At 40.9% G+C, this 17,547-nt stretch overlaps 1 protein-coding gene across 3 annotated transcripts in view; it reads left to right on the top strand.

Moving 5' to 3' along the window:
• COX16 (cytochrome c oxidase assembly factor COX16) overlaps positions 1–17,547 on the top strand; it is a 143,861-nt gene that overhangs the window by 124,308 nt on the left and 2,006 nt on the right. The window contains exon 5 of one of the 3 annotated variants that reach the window (XR_013215556.1): positions 9,988–10,123. The exons of the other annotated variants lie outside the window; for them this stretch is intronic. The gene's annotated coding sequence lies outside the window, so the exon portion shown is untranslated. The remainder of the gene's footprint in view (positions 1–9,987; positions 10,124–17,547) is intronic. 3 annotated transcript variants of the gene reach the window in all.

Raw genomic sequence — 17,547 nt, forward strand, 5'->3', positions numbered from 1 at the left:
CTCTGGCTGGGCCAGTCAAGAATGGTCACAGAGTTGTTCTGAAGCCACTCCTTTGTTATTTTAGCTGTGTGCTTAGGGTCATTGTCTTGTTGGAAGGTGAACCTTCAGCCAATTCTGAGGTCCAGAGCACTGTGGAAGAGATTTTCATCCAGGTATGTCTGTTCTTGGCCGCATTCATGTTTCCTTCAATAACAACCAGTCGTCCTGTCCCTGCAGCTGAAAAACACCCCCATAGCATGATGCTGCCACCACGTTTCACTGTTGGGATTGTATTGGGCAGGTGATGAGTAGTGCCTGGTTTTCTCCACACATAACGCTTAGAATTAACGCCAAAAAGGTCTATCTTCGTCTCATCAGACCAGGAAATTTTATTTATCATAGTCTGGGAGTCCTTCATGTGTTTTTTAGTAAACTTTATGCGGACTTTCATATGTATTGAACTGAGGAGAGCCTTCCGTCGGGCCAATCTGCCATAAAGGCCCAACTGGTGGAGGGCTGCAGTGATAGTTGACTTTCTGGAACTTTCTCCCATCTCCCTACTGCATCTCTGGAGCTCAGCCAAATGATCTTTGGCTTTAGTTTACCTCTCTCACCAAGGCTCTTCTCCCACGATTGCTCAGTTTGTCTGGATGGCCAGGTCTAGGAAGACTTCTGGTGGTCCCAAACTTCTTCCATTTAAGGATTATGGAGGTCACTGTGCTCTTAGGAACCTTGTGTACTGCAGACATTCTGTTGTAACCTTGGCCAGATATGTGCCTTGCCACAATTCTGTCTCTGAGCTCCTTGGCCAGTTCCTTTGACCTCCTGATTCTAATTTGGTCTGACATGCACTATGAGCTGTGAGGTCTTATATAGACAGGTGTGTGCCTTTCCAAATCAAGTACGAACATGTTTAGACACAGCTGGACTCCAATGAAGGAGTAGAACCATCTCGAGGATCACAAGGGGACTCTTTAAGAAATGGGTATCACATTACCATACCATAAATGTAATTCATTAGGTGTGGCAGAAAATTAAACAGATTAGGGGGGTAACTCACTTTACTAGGTTTTCACCTATCTTGGATAGCATCTCTTTTCAGGAGTTCAGTAATATGAAAGGATTTGGTGAGTGGAAAGAAGTGGGTATTGGCCTGATCTGTCAGTTTATTTTCCAAGGTAAGCTTAACCCCTTCATGCCGTAGCCCTTTTTCGTTTTTGCGGTTTCGTTTTTCGCTCCCCTCCTTCCCAGAGCCATAACTTTTTTATTTTTTTGTCAATATGGCCATGTGAGGGCTTATTTTTTGCGGGACGAGTTGTACTTTTGAACGACACCTTTGGTTTTAGCATGTCTTATACTAAAAAATGGGAAAAAAAATCCAAGTGTGGTGAAATTGCAAAAAAAGTGCAATTCCACACTTGTTTTTTTGTTTGGCATTTTTGCTAGGTTCACTAAATGCTATAACTGACCTGATATTATGATTCTCCAGGTCATTACAAGTTCATAGACACCTAACATGTCTAGGTTATTTTTTTATCTACAGGGGTTGGACAAAATAATGGAAACACCTGGAAACATCAACAAAAGTTAGTTTAATATGGTGCAGGTCCACCTTTTGCGGCGATTACAGCCTCAATTCTCCGAGGTATGGATTCATTCAAGGTGTGAATTGTTTCCAAAGGAATTTTAGCCCATTCTGCAGTTAAACACCCTCCAGTTCTTTGAGCGACGATGGCAGAAATCGACGTTTAGCTTGAATCTCTAAAATCGACCATAAATGCTCAATAATGTTGAGGTCTGGGGTTTGTGGGGGCCAGATGAGATGCTCAACTTCATTAGAATGTTCCTCGTGCCATGCTTTAACTATTCTAGCTTTATGAATTAGTGCATTATCATCCTGAAAGATGGTGTTCCCCTCCAGGAACAGTGCTTGAACCATTGGATGCACTTGGTCGCCCCAAATGCCTAAATAATCTCGGCTGTTAATTCTTCCATGAAGGGATATCATTGGCCCAGCGGATCTCCCATGAAATAGCACCCCAGATCATCACAGAACCTCCGCCATGTTTTACGGTTGGGAGAAGGTAGTCTTGATGGAATGCTTCTTTCGGCTGTCTCCAAACGTACACTCGGCCGGAGGTTGGAAATAGGGTAAACGATGATTCGTTTGAGAATATCACATGTTTCCACTGCTCGAGGGACCAATTCTGGAGGTTTCTACACCACTCTGAACGCTTGGAAACATTTGTCATTGAGAGCAGCGATTTTCTAATTGCAGCTCTTCCGTGGAATCCAGATTTGTGCAGCTCCCGACGAACATTTTTTGTGGAAATTGGGTTCTGTAGGTGTTCATTGAGCTCAGCAGTGATTTTCGGAGCCGTGGTCTTGCGATCCTCTCTCACAATTCGCTTTAGAGTCCAACGGTCTCTCTGTCAACTTTGACTATCGGCCGGACCTGTGCTTTGCTGCAGACGTTTTTCCTTCTCTTTCAAACTCAGTCATTATTTTGGAGACAGTACCTCTTGACACGCCAAGCATTCGGGCACTTTGTTACACTAGCGCCGGTCATACGAGCACCAACAATTTGGCCTTTTTGAAAATCCAAGAGGTCTGCCATTGGTATCAGGTTCTCATCAATGTTCTTACAATTATGCAAAACAAACAGGTAATTTACATACACATATCACATAACACAAATAATCAACTACAAAACATTACCATATGTCACGGTTTGCATGTTTATCACATGTTCAAAGATTATGATGCCAAAACGTTAGGTGTTTCCATTATTTTGTCCAACCCCTGTAAGTGGTGAAAAAAAAATTAAAAACTTTGCTTAAAAAAAAAAAAAAAGCACCATTTTCCGATACCCGTAGTTTCTCCATTTTTCGTGATCTGGGGTCGAGTGAGGGCTTGTTTTTTGCGTGCCGAGCTGACGTTTTTAATGATTCCACTTTTGTGCAGATACATTCTTTTGATCGCCCGTTATTGCATTTTAATTCAATGTCGCGGCGACTTTAAAAAGGAATTCTGGTGTTTCAATTTTTTTTCTCGCTACTTTGTTTAGCGATTAGATTAAAACTTTTTTTTTTATTGATAGATCAGGCAATTCTGAACGCGGCAATACCAAATATGTGTAGGTTTGATTTATTATTTTTTTTATGGTTTTTAAAACATTTTTTTTTTACTTTTGCCATGCTTCAATAGCCTCCATGGGAGGCTAGATGCTGGCACCACTCGATCGACTTAGCTACATAGCAGTGATCATCAGCTGTACAAAACAGCTGACATGTCGCGACTTTGATGTGGGCTCACCGCCGGAGCCCACATCAAAGGGGGAGACACGACATGCGCTGTACTAGTACGGCGCATGCCGTGAAGGGGTTAAATCGTATGAAATGTTGCAGGAAGAATTTCAATTCCCAAGGCTAAATCTCTTTCAATATAGACTGGTTCAGCACGCATTTCAGACACAAAGCAGAATAGGGCCTATAGAAATACAAATGGATCTCACGTTAGATTTCATATTTAAAAACAGTGGAACGAAAGGGGCGATATCCGAAGTGTATAGAGACCTGCTGCACGCCTTTCTGGTAGGACACCCTATCAAAGCTAGAAGGAAGTGGGAGATAGACTTGGGAGAGACAGACGATAGGTGGGAGTCTATTCTAGAATATGTAACCAAGATATCCATGAGCGAGTTTGGGAGAATGTCTCAGCTGTATGTGATCCACAGGGTGTATAGAACCCCTGATATGTTATTTAAGGCAGGGTTGACGTCTAACTCCGACTGCCCAAGGTGTTTGCAATCTCAGGCAGACATACTGCATATGCTTTGGCATTGTCCCAGATCATCCTCCTTTTGGATCATAGTGTTGAGCCGTATTGAAATGGTGTATGGGTACATTGTCCCTAGGGACCCACTTACATATATATTAGGGTATGTTGAGGAAATACTGTAGCATCAGACAATATGACCAAAATAGCAATTGCGAGATTGTTTAGTGCAAGAAAATTGATTGCACAATATTGGATTAGAGAGGAGCCCCCGTCCAGATGTGAATTTATTGGTCAAACAAACCATATAATTCAATTTGAAAGAAGTATTTACACCAAAACAGGAATGCTTTCATAAACTACGGCAGCCATGGTTGGATAGGATCAATTAGAGTAACACCTGTTTGTACTATTGTAGTGCAAAACTCACGGTAAACTGTAATATTGTTGGATAATTGTTAATAATGGACGAAGTGTTGTTTGAACTGGGAAAGGTTTCCATGGGGGGGGGGGAGTAAGGGAAAGAGGGGGATTTACAATATTGTAAAACGAGCATTGTTATATAATATCTGCTCTAAGTTTTGTGTTCAATAAAAATTTATCTGATTAAAAAGGAGGATCACAAACAAATGGACAGCATGTGACTTAAATATGAGTGTCTGAGCAAAGGGTCTGAATACTTATGACCATGTGATATTTCAGTTTTTTTCTTTTTTAATAAATTTGCAAAAAAATTCTACATTTCTGTTTTTTTCAGTCAAAATGGGGTGCAGTGTGTACATTAATGAGAAAAAAAATGAACTTTTGTTGAATTTACCAAATGACTGCAATGAAACAGAGTGAAAAACTTAAAGGGGTCTGATTACTTTCCGTACCCACTGTGCATATTTATATATATATATATATATATATATATATATATATATATATATATATATATACATACATACATACATACATACATACATACATACATACATACATACATACATACATACAGTACAGGCCAAAAGTTTGGACACTCCTTCTCATTTAACATTTTTTCTGTATTTCACTGAAGGCATCAAAACTATGAATTAACACATGTGGAATTATATATACTGAACAACAAAGTGTGAAACAACTGAAATTATGTCTTATATTCTAGGTTCAAAGTAGCCACCTTTTGCTTTGATGACTGCTTTGCACATTCTTGGCATTCTCTTGATGAGCTTCAAGAGGTAGTCACCGGGAATGGTTTTCACTTCACAAGTGTGCCCTGTCAGGTTTAATAAGTGGGATTTCTTGCCTTATAAATGGGGTTGGGACCATCAGTTGTGTTGTGCAGAAGTCTGGTGGATACACAGCTGATAGTCCTACTGAATAGACTGTTAGAATTTGTATTATGGCAAGAAAAAAGCAGCTAAGTAAAGAAAAATGAGTGGGCATCATTACTTTAAGGGTACTGTCTCACAGTGGCACTTTGATCGCTACGACGGTACGATCCGTGACGTTCCAGCGATATCCATACGATATCGCTGTGTCTGACACGCAGCAGCGATCAGGGTCCCTGCTGAGAATCATACGTCGTAGCAGATCGTTTGGAACTTTATTTCGTCGCTGGATCTCCCGCTGTCATCGCTGGATCGTTGTGTGTGACAGCGATCCAGCGATGCGTTCGCTTGTAACCAGGGTAAACATCGGGTTACTAAGCGCAGGGCCGCGCTTAGTAACCCGATGTTTACCCTGGTTACCAGCGTAAAAGTAAAAAAAAAAAAAAACGTACATATTCACATTCCGGTGTCCTTCAGGTCCCTTGCCGTCTGCTTCCCGCTCTGACTGACTCCCGGCCGTAAGGTAGTACAGAGCACAGCGGTGACGTCACCGCTGTGATCTGCTTTCACTTTACGGCGGCACTCAGTCAGTGCGGGAAGCAGACGGCAAGGGACCTGACGGACACCGGAATGTGAGTATGTACTTTTTTTTTTTTTTTCACTTTTACGCTGGTAACCACGGTAAACATCGGGTTACTAAGCGCGGCCCTGCGCTTAGTAACCCGATGTTTACCCTGGTTACCTGGGGCCTTCGGCATCGTTGGTCGCTGGAGAGCGGTCTGTGTTACTGCTCCCCAGTGACCACACAACGACTTTCCAACGATCACGGCCAGGTCGTATCGCTGGTCGTGATCGTTGGAAAGTTGCAGAGTGTGACTGTACCCTTAGAAATGAAGGCCAGTCAGTCCGAAAAATTGGGCAAACCTTGAAAGTGTCCCCAAGTGCAGTGGCAAAAACCATCAAGCGCTACAAAGAAACTGGCTCACATGAGGACCGCCCCAGGAAAGAAAGACCAAGAGTCACCTCTGCTTCTGAGGATAAGTTTATCCGAGTCACCAGCCTCAGAAATCGCAGGTTAACAACAGCTCAGATTAGAGATCAGGTCAATGCCACACAGAGTTCTAGCAGCAGACACATCTCTACAACAACTGTTAAGAGGAGACTTTGTGCAGCAGGCCTTCATGGTAAAATAGCTGCTAGGAAACCACTGCTAAGGACAGGCAACAAGCAGAAGAAACTTGTTTGGGCTAAAGAACACAAGGAATGGACATTAGACCAGTGGAAATCTGTGCTTTGGTCTGATGAGTCCAAATTTGAGATCTTTGGTTCCAACCACCGTGTCTTTGTGCGACGCAGAAAAGGTGAACGGATGGGACTCTACATGCCTGGTTCCCACCGTGAAGCATGGAGAAGGTGTGGGGGTGCTTTTCTGGTGACACTGTTGGGGATTTATTCAAAATTGAAGGCATACTGAACCAGCATGGCTACCGCAGCATCTTGCAGCAGCATGCTATTCCATCCGGTTTGCTTTTAGTTGGACCGTCATTTAAAATATATATATATATATATATATATATATATATATATATATATATATATATATATATATATATATATATATATATATATATAATGTATGTATGTATGTATGTATGTATGTATATATATATATATATATATATATATATATATATATATATATTACGTATATTTAGTAAAAACTTTAAATATTATGTGGACATCTTTGTGTTTTATTGCTGGGGGCAGCAATATAAAACGGTGTCCTACCAATAATGTATAGATTGTTGGGAATAATTAAAAAACAAATGCATTTTATTTCTTTTGTTCTGAGGATTTTCTAGGCTGCAGATATAATGGCCACACTTTGATGCTTTTCCTGCTATCTCTAATTTTCCGCATCTTGTTCTTAAGTGACGCAGTTCCATCTTAGACACATCTGCGCGCTGTCTGTGTTTCCTCCAACCTTGTAATTGCACGTGTTGTATCCCGTGTGCCGGCTCACTATGTATTTATGCATTGTATATTTTTACATGTATTATGTGCAGTTGGCTGAGCACAATACATGTATACCGTAATTGCTGCTCTGTAGGAGTACGGATTCAAAACAGTGTAGACAATATGGGCCCGAGTCAGCATTGCATTTCTGCTTTTTTTTTTATGTGAACACCTCTCAACTAGATAGATACTCTTTGATTTGCGACATTCATCAACCGATTTGCACCTATTATTCAAGTTGCCTATTGTTCGAGTTTTCTGATTTTTGCATTGTGTTTTTTCCAATGTTTTAGACATTCATGAAATGTGGCTTTTTTTTGGCTGAACTCTTGTTTTCCAGTTACACTCCTGGAGTGATTTTTATGTACACCAGCATAGCTCTGCATGCAAAAATAATTATTTTTTTCTATAAAATAGTTTTTATTGTATAAAAGCGCCAAAACATAAAAAAATGATATAAATGAGGTATCGCGGTAATCGTACTGACCCGAGGAATATAAGTGCTTTATCAATTTTACCAAACTCAGAACGGTATAAACACCCCCCCAAAAGAAATTCATGAATTGCTGGTTTTTGTTCATTCTGCCTCACAAAAATTGGACTAAAAAGCGATCAAAAAACGTCATCTCATCGTGCAAAAAACAAGACCTCACATGACTCTGTGGATCAAAATATGAAAAAAATTATAGTTCTCAAAATGTGGAGACGCAAAAGCTATTTTTTTTGCAATAAAAAGCATCTTTTAGTGTGTGACAGCTGCCAAACATAAAAACCTGCTATTAAAACCCGCTATAAATAGTAAATCAAACCCCCCTTTATCACCACCTTAGTTAGGGAAAAATAATAAAATAAAAAACATTTATTTCTGTTTTCCCATTAGGGTTAGGGCTAAAGTTAGGGTTCGGGCTACAGTTAGGGTTGGGGCTAAAGTTAGGGTTAGGGTCGGGGCTAAAGTTAGGGTTTGGATTACATTTAGAGTTGGGATTAGGGTTAGGGGTGTGTCAGGGTTATGATTGGGGTTAGGGGTGTGTTGGGGATAGGGGTGTGGTTAGTGTTGGGATTAGGGTTAGGGACGTGTTTGGGTTAGGGGTGTGGTTAGGGTTGGGATTAGGGTTTGGGGTGTTTTGGGGTTAGGGTTGGAGTTAGAATTGGGGGTTTCCACTGTTTAGGCACATCAGGGCTCTCCAAATGCGACATGGCGTCCGATCTCAATTCCAACAAATTCTGCGTTGAAAAAGTAAAACAGTGCTCCTTCCCTTCCAAGCTCTGCCATGCGCCCAAACAGGGGTTTACCCCAACATATGGGGTATCAGCGTACTCAGGACAAATTGGACAACAACTTTTGGAGTCCAATCTCTCTTCTACCCTTAGGAAAATAAAAATTTGGGGGCTAAAAAATAATTTTTGTGGGAAAAAAAAGGATTTTTTATTTTCACGGCTCTGCTTTATAAACTGTAGTGAAACACTTGGGGGTTCAAACTTCTCACAACACATCTAGATAAGTTCCTTAAGGGTCTGCTTTCCAAAATGGTGTCACTTGTGGGGGGTTTCTACTGTTTAGGTACATCAGGGGCTCTGCAAACGCAACGTGACGCCCGCAGACAATTTCATCTAATAGTTCTTCCCTTCCGAGCTCTGCCATGCTCCCAAACGGTGGTTCCCCCCGACATATGGGGTATCAGCGTATTAGGGACAAATTGGACAACAACTTTTGGGGTCCAATTTCTCCTGTTACCCTTGGTAAAATAAAACAAATTGGATCTGAAGTAAATTTTTTGTGAAAAAAAAGTTCAATGTTCATGTGTTTCACAGGAATTTTTGGAATGCTTTCTTAAAAAAATGAAGGGGTGCAGTTTTTAGATTGGTGTCACACTTGGGTATTTTCTATCATATAGACCCCTCAAAATGACTTCAAATGAGATGTGGTCCCTAAAAAAAAAATGGTGTTGTAAAAATGAGAAATCGCTGGTCAACTTTTAACCCTTATAACTCCCTAACGAAATAAAAATTTTGGTTCCAAAATTGTGCTGATGTAAAGTAGACATGTGGGAAATGTTACTTATTAAGTATTTTCTGTGACATATCTCTGTGATTTAAGGGCATGAAAATTCAAAGTTGGAGAATTGCGAAATTTTCGCCAAATTTCTGTTTTTTTCACAAATAAACGCAAGTAATGTCAAGGTAATTTTACCAATAACATGAAGTACAATATGTCACGAGAAAACACTGTTAGTCACCGGGATCCATGCAAGTGTTCAAGAGTTATAACCTCATAAAGGGACAGTGGTCAGAATTGTAAAAATTGGCCCGGTCATTAACATGCAAATCACCCTTGGGGGTTAAGGGGTTAAACATGCTCCATAGCCTGCAGAGTCTCCATATTTGTCCCCCATCGGGCACATCTGGGAGGACATTGGTTGCTAATAACAAAGGGAGCTGCCAGCAGAGAATCTTGATGATTTGCTCAAGTGCATTTAGCACAGCAGAATATTCCTGAGATGACAAGCATGTCATTAATAGCAGCCAAGGCTGTAAGTGCTGAGATTTCTGCACTTAATTATCACACGTCATACTAAATAAATCAAGATGTTAAAATTTGGTTTCCAGTTTTTCATCATTTGCATATCAGTCACATGTCTATCCATCCTGGGATTTCCATAACTACCACAACTTTTTCTTCTGGGTGTTTCAACTTGAGGAGTGTATAAATACTATGTGTATGTGTATCGTGTGTATATATAATATTATAGACTTTCTTTACTTTACTACTATAGTTCTTGACCATACAATAGTAGATATGTTATCTTATATTTACTCCTTCCCTTGAATATGATGACAACCCTGTAGTAGAGCTTCAGATCCATTGTTGTCAGTGAGACAGTACATTTGCATTTAATTTCAGAATTATTCATCAGAGAGGGAATGCTGAGAAAGACAGACATAGTGGCCCGGTAGAGAAAATATTGCCAGCAACGTACAGTATATAATTCCCATGGCACGTATAGCTCTAGTAAAAGCATTAACCAGCAATTGTAAAGGTGAGTGCAAACATTGGGAGGAGGCTTAGAAATTGTGTGGGGCAATAAGGATCTTGAAGCACTGCGATCAAAATTTTTATCCCCTCGATCTATTGTAATCATTATAGTAATTGTCACTGAGTACTTACAATTGCTAATTTTGCCTTTCAACCCAGTTAATTCTTCTCTTTTCCATTCGGTCTATGACCTCACGTGATTAAAAACTGACTAGCTGAATTCTTCTAAGCTTTATGTAGAAACAGGAAGTCTTTTTTTCCATGTATTTTTTTCCCCAACTTCCTGTTTGATTACATTTTGTTTGAGAATCCCTAGCAGGATCTTGTCCTTGTGCAATATTATTTTTTAATGCACAGTGACAGTGCACTCTTTAACCGACTGATGAGTAGTGACAAGCCAGCAGTAGAGAGCACTATCAGCCCATATTGTAAGGAAACATCCTGGTGAGCAGGAAAAAGAGACCAGTCCTGCTCTGAAACGGATGTCACTGATGATGCTTTGTTTCAGAATGGGGGCAGAGACTGTGGCAGTGACTGCAGCCTCTGCCGCTTGATTGTTGCGTTCTGCGGGCACGTCATGGGGACGCATCCGCATACAACGCATGTCCCTGCGTACACAGTGTTAAATATAGGTACGCAAGACGCATGCGGATCTTAAGGAAAGAAGTACGCAGGCCTACGCTGCGCACAGAAACGCTAATGTGAAACCAGCCTTCAAGCACTGTGCCTATCAAACAGGCAATCATTGTATGTGTTGCTGCTGTCGAACAGTTGCGAGACATGCAGCTGCAGGGAGACTCAGACATATTTTTCGGGTTCACCGAAAACACTCGGTTAGTACACGCTCGGATAACACCTTATCCGAGCATGTGCGCTAATCACCACTACTCCTCACCGATCCTTCCTCAACCACTCTCTATGCAGTCTGTCTGCTTTGAGCTGGTTTTTTTTTTAGGTTGGATGATAAGTTTAGGAGACAGGAAATGGAGGAAAGTGGCTCCTAAGTGGAGAAAGAAACAGATTTCTCTGAACATACATACTATAATTTTCTTCTATTCACCTGTACTATTGACTTATGCCAAGTTTGTTGAATCTGACTATTTAAGGACATGTGAATGATGTTCTTGCAGTCTGACTCCTGCAATATTTATTATGCATACAAGGCATTCAGAATACTGGTGCGAGTGCATTCATATTGCAGTTAGCAATCTTTAGCTGAAGCCTCATCTTTTGGATCACAAATTCTGTAGTCACAAGGGATTTGTGAGACATTTGCCTGTTTTGTTCATCTCGCTCTCGTATTCCTAGCACACAAACACGCTCATTGGAGACACCATTTGTCTAAGCCATCATCACTCTTTCTATCTGCTGTGCTAAGACTAATGAAGATGATTTGTTCCCGGGCTGAGGACATGTAAAACAGATTGTAAGGAATGTACAGTTTGTCACCTAAGGCCCAAGACGAAGTAGGTAGGACATTGACTTTAAAAAAAAAAAAAAAAAAGATTCCACTTTACTTTTTTTGTCTGTGCATTTTGATTTGATCTAGAATAATTGGTTGAGTGTCAGTGATGGAAGTAAGTGGATCGCGTATGTGTCACCTGAATATGGATAGTATAATGATATTTCACTGTTGATATCAGGACGCTGAAAGAAAGTACAAATACCCTAAATAAACGTAGCAAGGAGTAAGTGTCCAAGAAACCTTCACCTTAGAAGGGTACAAATACAAAGATGTGGAGGTCGTACATCCTCTGTACTTGGCTGTGTGAACCCCTGTGTTGAGATCAACATCTAGCAAAGGTGAAACGCTAGTACTGCAGCTAATCAGTGGTTGCGGATCGGCTGCAGTGTTCACATTTCATTTGTGTTCTTTCAACATGGATACAATGTAAACTCTTCATCTGATCAACTGGTGATTTGATGCAGAACTCGCATAATGCATCCGCACGCAATACGGAAAAGTGCTGTGTTTTTTTTGTGGCTGTAGGGGGAAGGCTTACCTCCGTGGGCCCATTCAAAAATGGTTTCCAGTAAAGACCTGGGACAGCAGCGTAGCAGCAGCTTAGGGGGGGGGGGGGGGGGATACGGCTCATTATGTTGTTTTAGAGCAAGCACCTGGAAACAAAAAGTGAAACATGGACAACCCCTTTAAAGTGATCATGCACCTTACATAACTCATATTTGGCTGACCACTTTTCTGACAAATATCCTCCTATACATGCATGCTCGATTGGGCAAATATGCATGTGTTCTGAATGGGAAGAGCAGAATAAGCCTCTCCAAACACCCCTTAACAGAAGTATTGGGCTTTGAAATTTAACGATCCGTCTTTCATCTGACTTGATCTTTAGGCTAGGGTCGTCTTTCATCTGACTTGATCTTTAGGCTAGGGTCGTACAGGCGTAAGTTTTGTCAACCGAGAAAATCGGGTTGATTTAATGGTGGTCAGAGTGTAACATGGAGAAAACAAATATCTCCATCTTCTTCGTTCTGTCAATCTGTGGAAACCAGACTGCACTCAGATGTCGTCTGAGTGCAGTCTGAAGGTTTCCGCTGACTCGTTGACTTGCATGGCTGAGTGCTATCCAAACATTGGATCAAATTCGGGTATGCAGTGATCTTTTTTTTTTTTCCTTCGGGCAGACTCGATGTTTTCGGCAGACCAATGTTTTGCTGGATTGAACTCGTACCGAAAATACGCTCATCTGCATCTGCCCTTAGTAGGCCCCCATACAGGTTAGATGGTTTGTCAGTCATGCTGAAATGGGTGGGACCAGGAACCAATAATATGTTGTGTATTGGGGAGGGCATAAGGTGACACGGTATTGAGAATAAATCCAAATATGGTTCCATCAGTAAATCTTTTTCACATGTTTTAGAACAATGTCACGGTATGTTCTTAGTATTTTAATATATTGCACTCCAGATATAATTTCCCTTTTAAAAGCTTCTTTTGTTCCTCTTTATTTTATCCATTAGATAGGTAAGACACTTGAAAGCTTCAGCTGTCTGTTCTGATCTTTGCATTTTTTTTGTAATGATCTCAATCCATTTAGGCTTTGTTAGATCCAATGCCTTGCGTGATTTCTTTCACTAGTCAAATAGGCAGCTGGTGGTCTTTGACTTTGTTTTCAGATATGCTTTGTCTTTGAGTACTCTGTAAATGTAATACTTTGCAAGTCCAGAATAAGAACAGCGAATATAATGATGCACAGTTATAAGAGGACAAACATGTATGTACTGATGAAAATGTGTTCTAAGTGTCAAAGATAACCTTACATACCTCTTATTCTTGGCTCATCTAATGTCAGTTTATATAAGCTAAAAATGATGTGTCTGGCTTCAGAAGGGTTTTATTAAAAGGTTTATAGCATATACAGCACCTAGATAGAAGATGTAACTGACTAATGCACTGTATATACCCTAGGTGTTACAAAGGTGTTGGCACTTGGGTGCTAACCAGGTCCCTAGAACTGTAGGTGCCCTGGTCTATCCTTGTCCCCCGGATTACTTCTGAAGGTGAAGATGCCAAGTTCTAGTGTCTTGCTATGCTCTTATACCTACCCTGATCTGTCCCCTCCCACACCCAGGGGAGTGGGAAGCTCAAGTGTATAACACAATGACCAGACAAACAAGGGAAGACTGACAGGGATAAATGAAAATACCAACCATACAAAATACACCAGTGGGACATGGAAGTTAAAGCAAGGAGAAACCAAAGAGAGGATCAGGATGTGTACTCAGACAAAACTCTAAGCAACAAACACCAAGTCCAACTACACCTCCAACTCCAGAACTAGTCAGTAACAAACACTGCCAATCCCTACGTGCCAGAGTCGAGTATATATAACAGAGGGGACTGGTCAACACTGAACAGCCAAGACAGTCTAAGGAAGAAAGCTCCAATAGCTTCAACTGAACAGTTTAACACTTGCACTGCTAGCAAGGAAAGAAACCTGCACTGTTTTTAATATGATGGTGAAGTGCTTCTAACCAGTGCAGGAGTACGTGAAACCATACTCCACAGTCTTCTGGCCTCCTCCCTGAGACAGTACCCCCTCTTCTAAGAGGGACCTTGGAAATCTCCGGGCCTGGTTTATCAGTGTGTGCCGCGTGAAAAAAAAAAAAAAAGGATAAACCTGACCGCATGGATGTCTGATGCTGGTACCAACATTCTCTCTTCAGGACCGTAACCCTTCCTGTACACCAGATTCTGAAGAGATCGATGAAACAAGCGCGAATCGATAATCTTCGCAATCTGAAATTCCAAATTCCATCAACAATGACTGGAAAAGGTTGTGGATGGGGATGGTTCAGGAGACACAATGTATTTTTTGAGTAGAGATCGGTGAAATACATTATGAATCCAAAAACTGGGTGGAAAAGCAAGGCGAAACACTACTGGAATAGTGACTGCCACAGTCTTAGAACCGATGAACCTGGGTCCAAATTTCCAAGAACGAGCCTTCAACTTAATTTTCCTCAAGTCAACCACACCAAATTACCAACACACAGGTCCGGACCCACCAAACGTCTCCAATCAGCCACACTCTTATATTTGGACCCCATCTTCAAATTATCAAGAACATCTTACCACACTGATGTAAAGATGACGTACACCATTTCTCTTCAGGTATTCCTCTAGAACGATTCCTATTGAAAGAGCAGAACTGAGGGATAAATTAGTATGCCCCCAAAAATGGGGACTTTCCAGTAGCCTAATAATAAACGGTTATTCACCGCAAATTCAGCTAGAGGTTAGTTACCCAATCTTCCTGATTCTTAGACACTAAACGTGTAAACCAGAATCTTGAAGACTTACCTTAGGCGTTTTGTTTTCCCATAAGACACTGGATGAAAGGCTGAAGAAAATGAAAGCTGGATCCCCAAACGAGCACAAAATGCTTTCCAAAATTTGGAAATAAATTGCACCTCCCAGTCATAAACTATATCAGTAGTAATCCCTTGTAACTTCATAATTTTTTTGATTAAAAATTTGCGCCAAGGCATTGGCATTAGGTAAAGCGGGTAACGCAATGAAATGAGATAGCTTGCTGAATCTGTCCACCACCAATATTACAGTATTACCTGCAGATACAGGTAGATCCATGATGAAATCTACCCACAAATGAGTCCAAGACCTACTGGGAATCGCAAATGGTTGAAGAGCTCCAGACATACGAGTGTGAGGGGGTCTTAAAACGTGCACAAACACTGCAGGCTGCTACATACTTCCTAACATCCTAGTGCACCCCAGACCACCAAAATTGCTGATTATGGAGATCTATAGTGGCTTTACTATCAGGATGCCCAGCCAGACCGAATCATGATGTTTGCTTAAAACTTTAAGACGGAGATTCACAGAAATAAACTGTTTACCTAAAGGACAGGCAGCAGAGGCATCCCCCTGAGTCTCTACAGCGGCCCTGTCCAAATCAGAGCATATAGTGCAAAAACTATCCATCGTAATATAGGAACCAATTCACAATTATCTCCATCCCCAGGAAAGCAACGAGATAAGGCATCTGCCTTAATGTTCTTATTCCCCGGCATGCTTGTCACAAAAAAGTTTAATCTGGCAAAGAATAATGACCATCTTGCCTGTCTAAGTGTAAGACGCTTAGCAGATTCCAAATATAATATATTTTTATGATCAGTGATTACTATGCCCAGGTGTACTGCCCCCTCCAAAATATGTTGGCACTCTTCAAAAGCCCATTTTATTGCCAAGAGTTTCCCATTACCAATGTCATAGTTTTTCTCAGCAGACAATAGTTTTTTTTTTGTTTTTTGTTTTTTTAAATATGCACACAGACGCCATTTACTTGGAGATGCACCCTGCGACAATACAGCTCCCTCTTCAGACTCGTCGACCTCTACAATGAGTGGCTTAGTGACATCAGGCTGTATGAGAATCTGGGTATAAGCCAAACATTTAATTAAGTAATCAAATACCTCCCGGGCCGGACTTGACCATTTGGAAAAGTCTTTATTTCCTGTCAGTCATAGGTTTGGCCACAATCGAAAAGTTTTTGATTAACTTACGGTAGTAGTTGGCGAAACCTAAAAATCTTGGAAAAGCCTTTAAGTGCTCAGGACAATCTCAATCCAGTACCACCCGGACTTTAGCTGGATCCATGCAAAAACCAGTGGAAGATGAGTAATAACCCAGAAAAGGATCTCTTGAACCAGGAACATACATTTCTCTGGTTTGACAAATAATTTATTGTCTCTGAGTATGTGTAAGACCTGCCTGACATGTACCTGATGTGACTCGAGGTCAGGCGAATAAATCAATATGTCAAGATAGATCACAACACATCTACCTGCCAGGTGACTAAAAAGGTCATTAAAGTGTTGAATGACGGCGGGAGCATTAGTCACCCCAAATGGCATCACAAGGTTTTCATAGTGTCCCTCAGATGTATTAAAGGCTGTCTTCCACTCATCCCCTCCTTAAAATAACCATGCAGGAACATGGTCTGATCATACCACATCTCCTGAGCAGGGGAAGAAGCAAAAGAGAGTATACAGACATTACAGCATGGGATCCCATATGATTCTTTCTTTGAAATAAAACATTGTTTAAAAACAGTCAGGGAAATGCCTCACCTCACCAAAACAGTCGGCTTTGATCTCGTGCTGTAATGTCTGTATACTCTTTTGCATCCTCCCGTGCCGAGGAAGTGTTGTATGATCATAGCATGTTTCTGCACTGCCAGACACAGCCATTACACAGTACACAGCAGTGGCACATTTATAAGATCTCGGCACAGGAACATTTTATTTAATTGCTTCCTATTGTGGACCTTAATTTTATTCCAAGATCTAGTGCATAAAATTAACTTTTGTTCGTGGGAAAACCCCTTTAACATCCATGGCTTACCTGTGAGCAATTCTTATATCTCTGATTCTGTACTTTACATTCAGGTGTATGCTTTGACCATTGCAGCTATCCTTGATCCATCACTGTCTGGCAATCCCCCATCTAATTTACCGCTTTAATCAATTCCACATTTAAATCCAACTCATAATGTAAAATAGGTCTCTCCTGCTTGAATCTGACCAACTGTGAGCTCTGCAGCTGAACATTGGTTGGTGATTGTCTGCAGTGCTCATGGGACACCCCGCCGGATTTTCATACCAGCAGACGGAGGGACAGAGCACTTATTACAGAGAACTTGACGGGTCTAGGAGATTAGTATCATTTTTTTTTTATCCTCTCCTTGGGCTCTTTCTCAAAGTTCTTGTCCAGTATTGTACAACCTTTTCATACAATGCTTGTTGTTTTCAGTTATAAAATATTCCTTCTCCATTTGATGTTTCCGGCTCAATAAAGAATTTTGGAAATGTCCTTGTACCAGCGTGCAATGTATTTCTAGATACATGGACTCTGTTTATCTTGGAGAATGACAAAAACATAAA

This window comes from Ranitomeya variabilis, chromosome 1 (genome assembly GCF_051348905.1).
Source record: "Ranitomeya variabilis isolate aRanVar5 chromosome 1, aRanVar5.hap1, whole genome shotgun sequence".
Classification (NCBI taxonomy): domain Eukaryota; kingdom Metazoa; phylum Chordata; class Amphibia; order Anura; family Dendrobatidae; genus Ranitomeya; species Ranitomeya variabilis.